The following is a 12,768-nucleotide window of genomic DNA, read 5'->3' as shown; positions in this document are numbered from 1 at the left end:
CAAGCTCATTTTGGTTCAACTTCAGCAACTGTGCATTGCATTGCCATGTAATGTAATGTAATGCAATGCTATCTATCTAGCTCTCCCTCTATACTTCCTTTTGGATAAACAGACATATTAGGCAAGCATTTTGGAGCTTTCACCTAAATAACTACAGGTGGTGAGATAAGCTGCACAATATAATTGACCTTTCAGTATATTGTTGCACACACACCATCTATTTAGCAAATGCCCTTGTTATCAACAGCAGCCTTTTAAACTCACCTGAGCTAACAGGTATGTGAGCTGGTTACTCTGCTGCGCTTAAAATTTCTTTTTTGGTTTGCTACAATGCCTTTTCTGAAACGTTGTCTCCCTCTGCTGGAACACTGACTTCTTTCATTTAATGCCTGCAGACTATAAAAGAGAAACCAACCCAAAAAGTTTGGTTGATTAGTCTGTGGCATTCTTTTAAACTGTTGCTTATGGCGGTCTCTGTGAGCTTCTCAGTGACATTCAGCCATCCAGGTATCCCGCCTGCAGTAGACGGAATGTGGCAATGGAACGCTGGCTGCGCGTGTCATAATAGGCTCTGAGCCTTTATATACCTGCGCACAGCAGCAGCCACCTTCAGTCTGCTGCTGGACAGCCAGCAGCAGCAGCAGCAGGAGAGGTAATTAATCAGCAACCCTCCTGCTAAGGGTAGACAGCTGCTCGTTCCACCCCCCCCCCCGCCTTAATTGGTTCTCCTCCCTTCCAACGGTGTTGAGGCGGGTGGGAACAGCCGGGGGTTGAGGGTACTGTGCTAAAAGAGGTGGAGTTATGCAGATCTAAAACGCGTGGATTGCAGCAGCAGCAAGCCGAAAAGTGCAGGCATGTGAGGGATCTAGAGGTTGACAGCATGTCTTCTTAACGGGAGTCCAGGTGGCCATCTCCACAAATGGACTTTTCAGAATCCTTGGGTGGCACCGTAGTCGGAAACCAATTCTGGTTATCGCTTCTCGGCCTTTTGGCTAAGATCAAGTGTAGTATCTGTTCTTATCAGTTTAATATCTGATACGTCCCCTATCTGGGGACCATATATTAAATGGATTTTTAGAACAGGGAGATGGAAAAAGAGCTTGCTCTGTCCACTCCACGCATTGACCTGGTATTGCAGTATCTCCAGGACCGGTGCACCCCTTCTTTAATGCAGTTTCTAAAATCAGAAAGAATTGAATTCAATGCTTTTTGTTCATTTTGCTTGTTTGTCGGATTTTGGGATGGACTCTTTGGCTTTGCTTTTCTTCTCCTCATTGGATTTTTCATGTTAAAAGTTGCAGAAGCCAGATGACAAGCTCATTTTGGTTCAACTTCAGCAACTGTGCATTGCATTGCCATGTAATGTAATGTAATGCAATGCTATCTATCTAGCTCTCCCTCTATACTTCCTTTTGGATAAACAGACATATTAGGCAAGCATTTTGGAGCTTTCACCTAAATAACTACAGGTGGTGAGATAAGCTGCACAATATAATTGACCTTTCAGTATATTGTTGCACACACACCATCTATTTAGCAAATGCCCTTGTTATCAACAGCAGCCTTTTAAACTCACCTGAGCTAACAGGTATGTGAGCTGGTTACTCTGCTGCGCTTAAAATTTCTTTTTTGGTTTGCTACAATGCCTTTTCTGAAACGTTGTCTCCCTCTGCTGGAACACTGACTTCTTTCATTTAATGCCTGCAGACTATAAAAGAGAAACCAACCCAAAAAGTTTGGTTGATTAGTCTGTGGCATTCTTTTAAACTGTTGCTTATGGCGGTCTCTGTGAGCTTCTCAGTGACATTCAGCCATCCAGGTATCCCGCCTGCAGTAGACGGAATGTGGCAATGGAACGCTGGCTGCGCGTGTCATAATAGGCTCTGAGCCTTTATATACCTGCGCACAGCAGCAGCCACCTTCAGTCTGCTGCTGGACAGCCAGCAGCAGCAGCAGCAGGAGAGGTAATTAATCAGCAACCCTCCTGCTAAGGGTAGACAGCTGCTCGTTCCACCCCCCCCCCCCGCCTTAATTGGTTCTCCTCCCTTCCAACGGTGTTGAGGCGGGTGGGAACAGCCGGGGGTTGAGGGTACTGTGCTAAAAGAGGTGGAGTTATGCAGATCTAAAACGCGTGGATTGCAGCAGCAGCAAGCCGAAAAGTGCAGGCATGTGAGGGATCTAGAGGTTGACAGCATGTCTTCTTAACGGGAGTCCAGGTGGCCATCTCCACAAATGGACTTTTCAGAATCCTTGGGTGGCACCGTAGTCGGAAACCAATTCTGGTTATCGCTTCTCGGCCTTTTGGCTAAGATCAAGTGTAGTATCTGTTCTTATCAGTTTAATATCTGATACGTCCCCTATCTGGGGACCATACATTAAATGGATTTTTAGAACAGGGAGATGGAAAAAGAGCTTGCTCTGTCCACTCCACGCTTTGACCTGGTATTGCAGTATCTCCAGGACCGGTGCACCCCTTCTTTAATGCAGTTTCTAAAATCAGAAAGAATTGAATTCAATGCTTTTTGTTCATTTTGCTTGTTTGTCGGATTTTGGGATGGACTCTTTGGCTTTGCTTTTCTTCTCCTCATTGGATTTTTCATGTTAAAAGTTGCAGAAGCCAGATGACAAGCTCATTTTGGTTCAACTTCAGCAACTGTGCATTGCATTGCCATGTAATGTAATGTAATGCAATGCTATCTATCTAGCTCTCCCTCTATACTTCCTTTTGGATAAACAGACATATTAGGCAAGCATTTTGGAGCTTTCACCTAAATAACTACAGGTGGTGAGATAAGCTGCACAATATAATTGACCTTTCAGTATATTGTTGCACACACACCATCTATTTAGCAAATGCCCTTGTTATCAACAGCAGCCTTTTAAACTCACCTGAGCTAACAGGTATGTGAGCTGGTTACTCTGCTGCGCTTAAAATTTCTTTTTTGGTTTGCTACAATGCCTTTTCTGAAACGTTGTCTCCCTCTGCTGGAACACTGACTTCTTTCATTTAATGCCTGCAGACTATAAAAGAGAAACCAACCCAAAAAGTTTGGTTGATTAGTCTGTGGCATTCTTTTAAACTGTTGCTTATGGCGGTCTCTGTGAGCTTCTCAGTGACATTCAGCCATCCAGGTATCCCGCCTGCAGTAGACGGAATGTGGCAATGGAACGCTGGCTGCGCGTGTCATAATAGGCTCTGAGCCTTTATATACCTGCGCACAGCAGCAGCCACCTTCAGTCTGCTGCTGGACAGCCAGCAGCAGCAGCAGCAGGAGAGGTAATTAATCAGCAACCCTCCTGCTAAGGGTAGACAGCTGCTCGTTCCACCCCCCCCTCCCCCCCGCCTTAATTGGTTCTCCTCCCTTCCAACGGTGTTGAGGCGGGTGGGAACAGCTGGGGGTTGAGGGTACTGTGCTAAAAGAGGTGGAGTTATGCAGATCTAAAACACGTGGATTGCAGCAGCAGCAAGCCGAAAAGTGCAGGCATGTGAGGGATCTAGAGGTTGACAGCATGTCTTCTTAACGGGAGTCCAGGTGGCCATCTCCACAAATGGACTTTTCAGAATCCTTGGGTGGCACCGTAGTCGGAAACCAATTCTGGTTATCGCTTCTCGGCCTTTTGGCTAAGATCAAGTGTAGTATCTGTTCTTATCAGTTTAATATCTGATACGTCCCCTATCTGGGGACCATATATTAAATGGATTTTTAGAACAGGGAGATGGAAAAAGAGCTTGCTCTGTCCACTCCACGCATTGACCTGGTATTGCAGTATCTCCAGGACCGGTGCACCCCTTCTTTAATGCAGTTTCTAAAATCAGAAAGAATTGAATTCAATGCTTTTTGTTCATTTTGCTTGTTAGTCGGATTTTGGGATGGACTCTTTGGCTTTGCTTTTCTTCTCCTCATTGGATTTTTCATGTTAAAAGTTGCAGAAGCCAGATGACAAGCTCATTTTGGTTCAACTTCAGCAACTGTGCATTGCATTGCCATGTAATGTAATGTAATGCAATGCTATCTATCTAGCTCTCCCTCTATACTTCCTTTTGGATAAACAGACATATTAGGCAAGCATTTTGGAGCTTTCACCTAAATAACTACAGGTGGTGAGATAAGCTGCATAATATAATTGACCTTTCAGTATATTGTTGCACACACACCATCTATTTAGCAAATGCCCTTGTTATCAACAGCAGCCTTTTAAACTCACCTGAGCTAACAGGTATGTGAGCTGGTTACTCTGCTGCGCTTAAAATTTCTTTTTTGGTTTGCTACAATGCCTTTTCTGAAACGTTGTCTCCCTCTGCTGGAACACTGACTTCTTTCATTTAATGCCTGCAGACTATAAAAGAGAAACCAACCCAAAAAGTTTGGTTGATTAGTCTGTGGCATTCTTTTAAACTGTTGCTTATGGCGGTCTCTGTGAGCTTCTCAGTGACATTCAGCCATCCAGGTATCCCGCCTGCAGTAGACGGAATGTGGCAATGGAACGCTGGCTGCGCGTGTCATAATAGGCTCTGAGCCTTTATATACCTGCGCACAGCAGCAGCCACCTTCCGTCTGCTGCTGGACAGCCAGCAGCAGCAGCAGCAGGAGAGGTAATTAATCAGCAACCCTCCTGCTAAGGGTAGACAGCTGCTCATTCCACCCCCCCCCCCCGCCTTAATTGGTTCTCCTCCCTTCCAACGGTGTTGAGGCGGGTGGGAACAGCCGGGGGTTGAGGGTACTGTGCTAAAAGAGGTGGAGTTATGCAGATCTAAAACGCGTGGATTGCAGCAGCAGCAAGCCGAAAAGTGCAGGCATGTGAGGGATCTAGAGGTTGACAGCATGTCTTCTTAACGGGAGTCCAGGTGGCCATCTCCACAAATGGACTTTTCAGAATCCTTGGGTGGCACCGTAGTCGGAAACCAATTCTGGTTATCGCTTCTCGGCCTTTTGGCTAAGATCAAGTGTAGTATCTGTTCTTATCAGTTTAATATCTGATACGTCCCCTATCTGGGGACCATATATTAAATGGATTTTTAGAACAGGGAGATGGAAAAAGAGCTTGCTCTGTCCACTCCACGCATTGACCTGGTATTGCAGTATCTCCAGGACCGGTGCACCCCTTCTTTAATGCAGTTTCTAAAATCAGAAAGAATTGAATTCAATGCTTTTTGTTCATTTTGCTTGTTTGTCGGATTTTGGGATGGACTCTTTGGCTTTGCTTTTCTTCTCCTCATTGGATTTTTCATGTTAAAAGTTGCAGAAGCCAGATGACAAGCTCATTTTGGTTCAACTTCAGCAACTGTGCATTGCATTGCCATGTAATGTAATGTAATGCAATGCTATCTATCTAGCTCTCCCTCTATACTTCCTTTTGGATAAACAGACATATTAGGCAAGCATTTTGGAGCTTTCACCTAAATAACTACAGGTGGTGAGATAAGCTGCACAATATAATTGACCTTTCAGTATATTGTTGCACACACACCATCTATTTAGCAAATGCCCTTGTTATCAACAGCAGCCTTTTAAACTCACCTGAGCTAACAGGTATGTGAGCTGGTTACTCTGCTGCGCTTAAAATTTCTTTTTTGGTTTGCTACAATGCCTTTTCTGAAACGTTGTCTCCCTCTGCTGGAACACTGACTTCTTTCATTTAATGCCTGCAGACTATAAAAGAGAAACCAACCCAAAAAGTTTGGTTGATTAGTCTGTGGCATTCTTTTAAACTGTTGCTTATGGCGGTCTCTGTGAGCTTCTCAGTGACATTCAGCCATCCAGGTATCCCGCCTGCAGTAGACGGAATGTGGCAATGGAACGCTGGCTGCGCGTGTCATAATAGGCTCTGAGCCTTTATATACCTGCGCACAGCAGCAGCCACCTTCAGTCTGCTGCTGGACAGCCAGCAGCAGCAGCAGCAGGAGAGGTAATTAATCAGCAACCCTCCTGCTAAGGGTAGACAGCTGCTCGTTCCACCCCCCCCCTGCCTTAATTGGTTCTCCTCCCTTCCAACGGTGTTGAGGCGGGTGGGAACAGCCGGGGGTTGAGGGTACTGTGCTAAAAGAGGTGGAGTTATGCAGATCTAAAACGCGTGGATTGCAGCAGCAGCAAGCCGAAAAGTGCAGGCATGTGAGGGATCTAGAGGTTGACAGCATGTCTTCTTAACGGGAGTCCAGGTGGCCATCTCCACAAATGGACTTTTCAGAATCCTTGGGTGGCACCGTAGTCGGAAACCAATTCTGGTTATCGCTTCTCGGCCTTTTGGCTAAGATCAAGTGTAGTATCTGTTCTTATCAGTTTAATATCTGATACGTCCCCTATCTGGGGACCATATATTAAATGGATTTTTAGAACAGGGAGATGGAAAAAGAGCTTGCTCTGTCCACTCCACGCATTGACCTGGTATTGCAGTATCTCCAGGACCGGTGCACCCCTTCTTTAATGCAGTTTCTAAAATCAGAAAGAATTGAATTCAATGCTTTTTGTTCATTTTGCTTGTTTGTCGGATTTTGGGATGGACTCTTTGGCTTTGCTTTTCTTCTCCTCATTGGATTTTTCATGTTAAAAGTTGCAGAAGCCAGATGACAAGCTCATTTTGGTTCAACTTCAGCAACTGTGCATTGCATTGCCATGTAATGTAATGTAATGCAATGCTATCTATCTAGCTCTCCCTCTATACTTCCTTTTGGATAAACAGACATATTAGGCAAGCATTTTGGAGCTTTCACCTAAATAACTACAGGTGGTGAGATAAGCTGCACAATATAATTGACCTTTCAGTATATTGTTGCACACACACCATCTATTTAGCAAATGCCCTTGTTATCAACAGCAGCCTTTTAAACTCACCTGAGCTAACAGGTATGTGAGCTGGTTACTCTGCTGCGCTTAAAATTTCTTTTTTGGTTTGCTACAATGCCTTTTCTGAAACGTTGTCTCCCTCTGCTGGAACACTGACTTCTTTCATTTAATGCCTGCAGACTATAAAAGAGAAACCAACCCAAAAAGTTTGGTTGATTAGTCTGTGGCATTCTTTTAAACTGTTGCTTATGGCGGTCTCTGTGAGCTTCTCAGTGACATTCAGCCATCCAGGTATCCCGCCTGCAGTAGACGGAATGTGGCAATGGAACGCTGGCTGCGCGTGTCATAATAGGCTCTGAGCCTTTATATACCTGCGCACAGCAGCAGCCACCTTCAGTCTGCTGCTGGACAGCCAGCAGCAGCAGCAGCAGGAGAGGTAATTAATCAGCAACCCTCCTGCTAAGGGTAGACAGCTGCTCGTTCCACCCCCCCCCCCGCCTTAATTGGTTCTCCTCCCTTCCAACGGTGTTGAGGCGGGTGGGAACAGCCGGGGGTTGAGGGTACTGTGCTAAAAGAGGTGGAGTTATGCAGATCTAAAACGCGTGGATTGCAGCAGCAGCAAGCCGAAAAGTGCAGGCATGTGAGGGATCTAGAGGTTGACAGCATGTCTTCTTAACGGGAGTCCAGGTGGCCATCTCCACAAATGGACTTTTCAGAATCCTTGGGTGGCACCGTAGTCGGAAACCAATTCTGGTTATCGCTTCTCGGCCTTTTGGCTAAGATCAAGTGTAGTATCTGTTCTTATCAGTTTAATATCTGATACGTCCCCTATCTGGGGACCATATATTAAATGGATTTTTAGAACAGGGAGATGGAAAAAGAGCTTGCTCTGTCCACTCCACGCATTGACCTGGTATTGCAGTATCTCCAGGACCGGTGCACCCCTTCTTTAATGCAGTTTCTAAAATCAGAAAGAATTGAATTCAATGCTTTTTGTTCATTTTGCTTGTTTGTCGGATTTTGGGATGGACTCTTTGGCTTTGCTTTTCTTCTCCTCATTGGATTTTTCATGTTAAAAGTTGCAGAAGCCAGATGACAAGCTCATTTTGGTTCAACTTCAGCAACTGTGCATTGCATTGCCATGTAATGTAATGTAATGCAATGCTATCTATCTAGCTCTCCCTCTATACTTCCTTTTGGATAATCAGACATATTAGGCAAGCATTTTGGAGCTTTCACCTAAATAACTACAGGTGGTGAGATAAGCTGCACAATATAATTGACCTTTCAGTATATTGTTGCACACACACCATCTATTTAGCAAATGCCCTTGTTATCAACAGCAGCCTTTTAAACTCACCTGAGCTAACAGGTATGTGAGCTGGTTACTCTGCTGCGCTTAAAATTTCTTTTTTGGTTTGCTACAATGCCTTTTCTGAAACGTTGTCTCCCTCTGCTGGAACACTGACTTCTTTCATTTAATGCCTGCAGACTATAAAAGAGAAACCAACCCAAAAAGTTTGGTTGATTAGTCTGTGGCATTCTTTTAAACTGTTGCTTATGGCGGTCTCTGTGAGCTTCTCAGTGACATTCAGCCATCCAGGTATCCCGCCTGCAGTAGACGGAATGTGGCAATGGAACGCTGGCTGCGCGTGTCATAATAGGCTCTGAGCCTTTATATACCTGCGCACAGCAGCAGCCACCTTCAGTCTGCTGCTGGACAGCCAGCAGCAGCAGCAGCAGGAGAGGTAATTAATCAGCAACCCTCCTGCTAAGGGTAGACAGCTGCTCGTTCCACCCCCCCCCCCGCCTTAATTGGTTCTCCTCCCTTCCAACGGTGTTGAGGCGGGTGGGAACAGCCGGGGGTTGAGGGTACTGTGCTAAAAGAGGTGGAGTTATGCAGATCTAAAACGCGTGGATTGCAGCAGCAGCAAGCCGAAAAGTGCAGGCATGTGAGGGATCTAGAGGTTGACAGCATGTCTTCTTAACGGGAGTCCAGGTGGCCATCTCCACAAATGGACTTTTCAGAATCCTTGGGTGGCACCGTAGTCGGAAACCAATTCTGGTTATCGCTTCTCGGCCTTTTGGCTAAGATCAAGTGTAGTATCTGTTCTTATCAGTTTAATATCTGATACGTCCCCTATCTGGGGACCATATATTAAATGGATTTTTAGAACAGGGAGATGGAAAAAGAGCTTGCTCTGTCCACTCCACGCATTGACCTGGTATTGCAGTATCTCCAGGACCGGTGCACCCCTTCTTTAATGCAGTTTCTAAAATCAGAAAGAATTGAATTCAATGCTTTTTGTTCATTTTGCTTGTTTGTCGGATTTTGGGATGGACTCTTTGGCTTTGCTTTTCTTCTCCTCATTGGATTTTTCATGTTAAAAGTTGCAGAAGCCAGATGACAAGCTCATTTTGGTTCAACTTCAGCAACTGTGCATTGCATTGCCATGTAATGTAATGCAATGCTATCTATCTAGCTCTCCCTCTATACTTCCTTTTGGATAAACAGACATATTAGGCAAGCATTTTGGAGCTTTCACCTAAATAACTACAGGTGGTGAGATAAGCTGCACAATATAATTGACCTTTCAGTATATTGTTGCACACACACCATCTATTTAGCAAATGCCCTTGTTATCAACAGCAGCCTTTTAAACTCACCTGAGCTAACAGGTATGTGAGCTGGTTACTCTGCTGCGCTTAAAATTTATTTTTTGGTTTGCTACAATGCCTTTTCTGAAACGTTGTCTCCCTCTGCTGGAACACTGACTTCTTTCATTTAATGCCTGCAGACTATAAAAGAGAAACCAACCCAAAAAGTTTGGTTGATTAGTCTGTGGCATTCTTTTAAACTGTTGCTTATGGCAGTCTCTGTGAGCTTCTCAGTGACATTCAGCCATCCAGGTATCCCGCCTGCAGTAGACGGAATGTGGCAATGGAACGCTGGCTGTGCGTGTCATAATAGGCTCTGAGCCTTTATATACCTGCGCACAGCAGCAGCCACCTTCAGTCTGCTGCTGGACAGCCAGCAGCAGCAGCAGCAGGAGAGGTAATTAATCAGCAACCCTCCTGCTAAGGGTAGACAGCTGCTCGTTCCACCCCCCCCCCCCCGCCTTAATTGGTTCTCCTCCCTTCCAACGGTGTTGAGGCGGGTGGGAACAGCCGGGGGTTGAGGGTACTGTGCTAAAAGAGGTGGAGTTATGCAGATCTAAAACGCGTGGATTGCAGCAGCAGCAAGCCGAAAAGTGCAGGCATGTGAGGGATCTAGAGGTTGACAGCATGTCTTCTTAACGGGAGTCCAGGTGGCCATCTCCACAAATGGACTTTTCAGAATCCTTGGGTGGCACCGTAGTCGGAAACCAATTCTGGTTATCGCTTCTCGGCCTTTTGGCTAAGATCAAGTGTAGTATCTGTTCTTATCAGTTTAATATCTGATACGTCCCCTATCTGGGGACCATATATTAAATGGATTTTTAGAACAGGGAGATGGAAAAAGAGCTTGCTCTGTCCACTCCACGCATTGACCTGGTATTGCAGTATCTCCAGGACCGGTGCACCCCTTCTTTAATGCAGTTTCTAAAATCAGAAAGAATTGAATTCAATGCTTTTTGTTCATTTTGCTTGTTTGTCGGATTTTGGGATGGACTCTTTGGCTTTGCTTTTCTTCTCCTCATTGGATTTTTCATGTTAAAAGTTGCAGAAGCCAGATGACAAGCTCATTTTGGTTCAACTTCAGCAACTGTGCATTGCATTGCCATGTAATGTAATGTAATGCAATGCTATCTATCTAGCTCTCCCTCTATACTTCCTTTTGGATAAACAGACATATTAGGCAAGCATTTTGGAGCTTTCACCTAAATAACTACAGGTGGTGAGATAAGCTGCACAATATAATTGACCTTTCAGTATATTGTTGCACACACACCATCTATTTAGCAAATGCCCTTGTTATCAACAGCAGCCTTTTAAACTCACCTGAGCTAACAGGTATGTGAGCTGGTTACTCTGCTGCGCTTAAAATTTCTTTTTTGGTTTGCTACAATGCCTTTTCTGAAACGTTGTCTCCCTCTGCTGGAACACTGACTTCTTTCATTTAATGCCTGCAGACTATAAAAGAGAAACCAACCCAAAAAGTTTGGTTGATTAGTCTGTGGCATTCTTTTAAACTGTTGCTTATGGCGGTCTCTGTGAGCTTCTCAGTGACATTCAGCCATCCAGGTATCCCGCCTGCAGTAGACGGAATGTGGCAATGGAACGCTGGCTGCGCGTGTCATAATAGGCTCTGAGCCTTTATATACCTGCGCACAGCAGCAGCCACCTTCAGTCTGCTGCTGGACAGCCAGCAGCAGCAGCAGCAGGAGAGGTAATTAATCAGCAACCCTCCTGCTAAGGGTAGACAGCTGCTCGTTCCACACCCCCCCCCCGCCTTAATTGGTTCATCTCCCTTCCAACGGTGTTGAGGCGGGTGGGAACAGCCGGGGGTAGAGGGTACTGTGCTAAAAGAGGTGGAGTTATGCAGATCTAAAACGCGTGGATTGCAGCAGCAGCAAGCCGAAAAGTGCAGGCATGTGAGGGATCTAGAGGTTGACAGCATGTCTTCTTAACGGGAGTCCAGGTGGCCATCTCCACAAATGGACTTTTCAGAATCCTTGGGTGGCACCGTAGTCGGAAACCAATTCTGGTTATCGCTTCTCGGCCTTTTGGCTAAGATCAAGTGTAGTATCTGTTCTTATCAGTTTAATATCTGATACGTCCTCTATCTGGGGACCATATATTAAATGGATTTTTAGAACAGGGAGATGGAAAAAGAGCTTGCTCTGTCCACTCCACGCATTGACCTGATATTGCAGTATCTCCAGGACCGGTGCACCCCTTCTTTAATGCAGTTTCTAAAATCAGAAAGAATTGAATTCAATGCTTTTTGTTCATTTTGCTTGTTTGTCGGATTTTGGGATGGACTCTTTGGCTTTGCTTTTCTTCTCCTCATTGGATTTTTCATGTTAAAAGTTGCAGAAGCCAGATGACAAGCTCATTTTGGTTCAACTTCAGCAACTGTGCATTGCATTGCCATGTAATGTAATGTAATGCAATGCTATCTATCTAGCTCTCCCTCTATACTTCCTTTTGGATAAACAGACATATTAGGCAAGCATTTTGGAGCTTTCACCTAAATAACTACAGGTGGTGAGATAAGCTGCACAATATAATTGACCTTTCAGTATATTGTTGCACACACACCATCTATTTAGCAAATGCCCTTGTTATCAACAGCAGCCTTTTAAACTCACCTGAGCTAACAGGTATGTGAGCTGGTTACTCTGCTGCGCTTAAAATTTCTTTTTTGGTTTGCTACAATGCCTTTTCTGAAACGTTGTCTCCCTCTGCTGGAACACTGACTTCTTTCATTTAATGCCTGCAGACTATAAAAGAGAAACCAACCCAAAAAGTTTGGTTGATTAGTCTGTGGCATTCTTTTAAACTGTTGCTTATGGCGGTCTCTGTGAGCTTCTCAGTGACATTCAGCCATCCAGGTATCCCGCCTGCAGTAGACGGAATGTGGCAATGGAACGCTGGCTGCGCGTGTCATAATAGGCTCTGAGCCTTTATATACCTGCGCACAGCAGCAGCCACCTTCAGTCTGCTGCTGGACAGCCAGCAGCAGCAGCAGCAGGAGAGGTAATTAATCAGCAACCCTCCTGCTAAGGGTAGACAGCTGCTCGTTCCACCCCCCCCCCGCCTTAATTGGTTCTCCTCCCTTCCAACGGTGTTGAGGCGGGTGGGAACAGCCGGGGGTTGAGGGTACTGTGCTAAAAGAGGTGGAGTTATGCAGATCTAAAACGCGTGGATTGCAGCAGCAGCAAGCCGAAAAGTGCAGGCATGTGAGGGATCTAGAGGTTGACAGCATGTCTTCTTAACGGGAGTCCAGGTGGCCATCTCCACAAATGGACTTTTCAGAATCCTTGGGTGGCACCGTAGTCGG

The 12,768-nt window shown here is 45.3% G+C and overlaps 9 non-coding genes across 9 annotated transcripts; all 9 read left to right on the top strand.

The window, feature by feature from the left end:
* Positions 1–972: 972 nt before the first annotated feature.
* LOC141190862 (U2 spliceosomal RNA) lies at positions 973–1,163 on the top strand. Its single transcript, XR_012264873.1, has one exon. It is a non-coding gene; the product is annotated as a U2 spliceosomal RNA (small nuclear RNA).
* Positions 1,164–2,285: 1,122 nt separating this feature from the next.
* On the top strand, positions 2,286–2,476 carry LOC141185007 (U2 spliceosomal RNA). Its single transcript, XR_012259709.1, has one exon. It is a non-coding gene; the product is annotated as a U2 spliceosomal RNA (small nuclear RNA).
* Positions 2,477–3,602: 1,126 nt separating this feature from the next.
* LOC141190861 (U2 spliceosomal RNA) lies at positions 3,603–3,793 on the top strand. Its single transcript, XR_012264872.1, has one exon. It is a non-coding gene; the product is annotated as a U2 spliceosomal RNA (small nuclear RNA).
* A 1,122-nt stretch (positions 3,794–4,915) lies between these two features.
* Positions 4,916–5,106, top strand: LOC141190860 (U2 spliceosomal RNA). Its single transcript, XR_012264871.1, has one exon. It is a non-coding gene; the product is annotated as a U2 spliceosomal RNA (small nuclear RNA).
* A 1,120-nt stretch (positions 5,107–6,226) lies between these two features.
* LOC141190857 (U2 spliceosomal RNA) lies at positions 6,227–6,417 on the top strand. Its single transcript, XR_012264869.1, has one exon. It is a non-coding gene; the product is annotated as a U2 spliceosomal RNA (small nuclear RNA).
* Positions 6,418–7,538: 1,121 nt separating this feature from the next.
* On the top strand, positions 7,539–7,729 carry LOC141190856 (U2 spliceosomal RNA). Its single transcript, XR_012264868.1, has one exon. It is a non-coding gene; the product is annotated as a U2 spliceosomal RNA (small nuclear RNA).
* A 1,121-nt stretch (positions 7,730–8,850) lies between these two features.
* Positions 8,851–9,041, top strand: LOC141190855 (U2 spliceosomal RNA). Its single transcript, XR_012264867.1, has one exon. It is a non-coding gene; the product is annotated as a U2 spliceosomal RNA (small nuclear RNA).
* Positions 9,042–10,159: 1,118 nt separating this feature from the next.
* On the top strand, positions 10,160–10,350 carry LOC141190854 (U2 spliceosomal RNA). The gene has a single exon (XR_012264866.1). It is a non-coding gene; the product is annotated as a U2 spliceosomal RNA (small nuclear RNA).
* A 1,122-nt stretch (positions 10,351–11,472) lies between these two features.
* Positions 11,473–11,663, top strand: LOC141185373 (U2 spliceosomal RNA). The gene has a single exon (XR_012260042.1). It is a non-coding gene; the product is annotated as a U2 spliceosomal RNA (small nuclear RNA).
* Positions 11,664–12,768: the final 1,105 nt, after the last annotated feature.

This window comes from Phyllobates terribilis, unplaced genomic scaffold (assembly GCF_046119375.1).
Source record: "Phyllobates terribilis strain yellow unplaced genomic scaffold, ASM4611937v1 Scaffold_40__1_contigs__length_11209783, whole genome shotgun sequence".
Taxonomy (NCBI): Eukaryota; Metazoa; Chordata; class Amphibia; order Anura; family Dendrobatidae; genus Phyllobates; species Phyllobates terribilis.
This window is presented reverse-complemented; position numbering and strand designations above follow the sequence as displayed.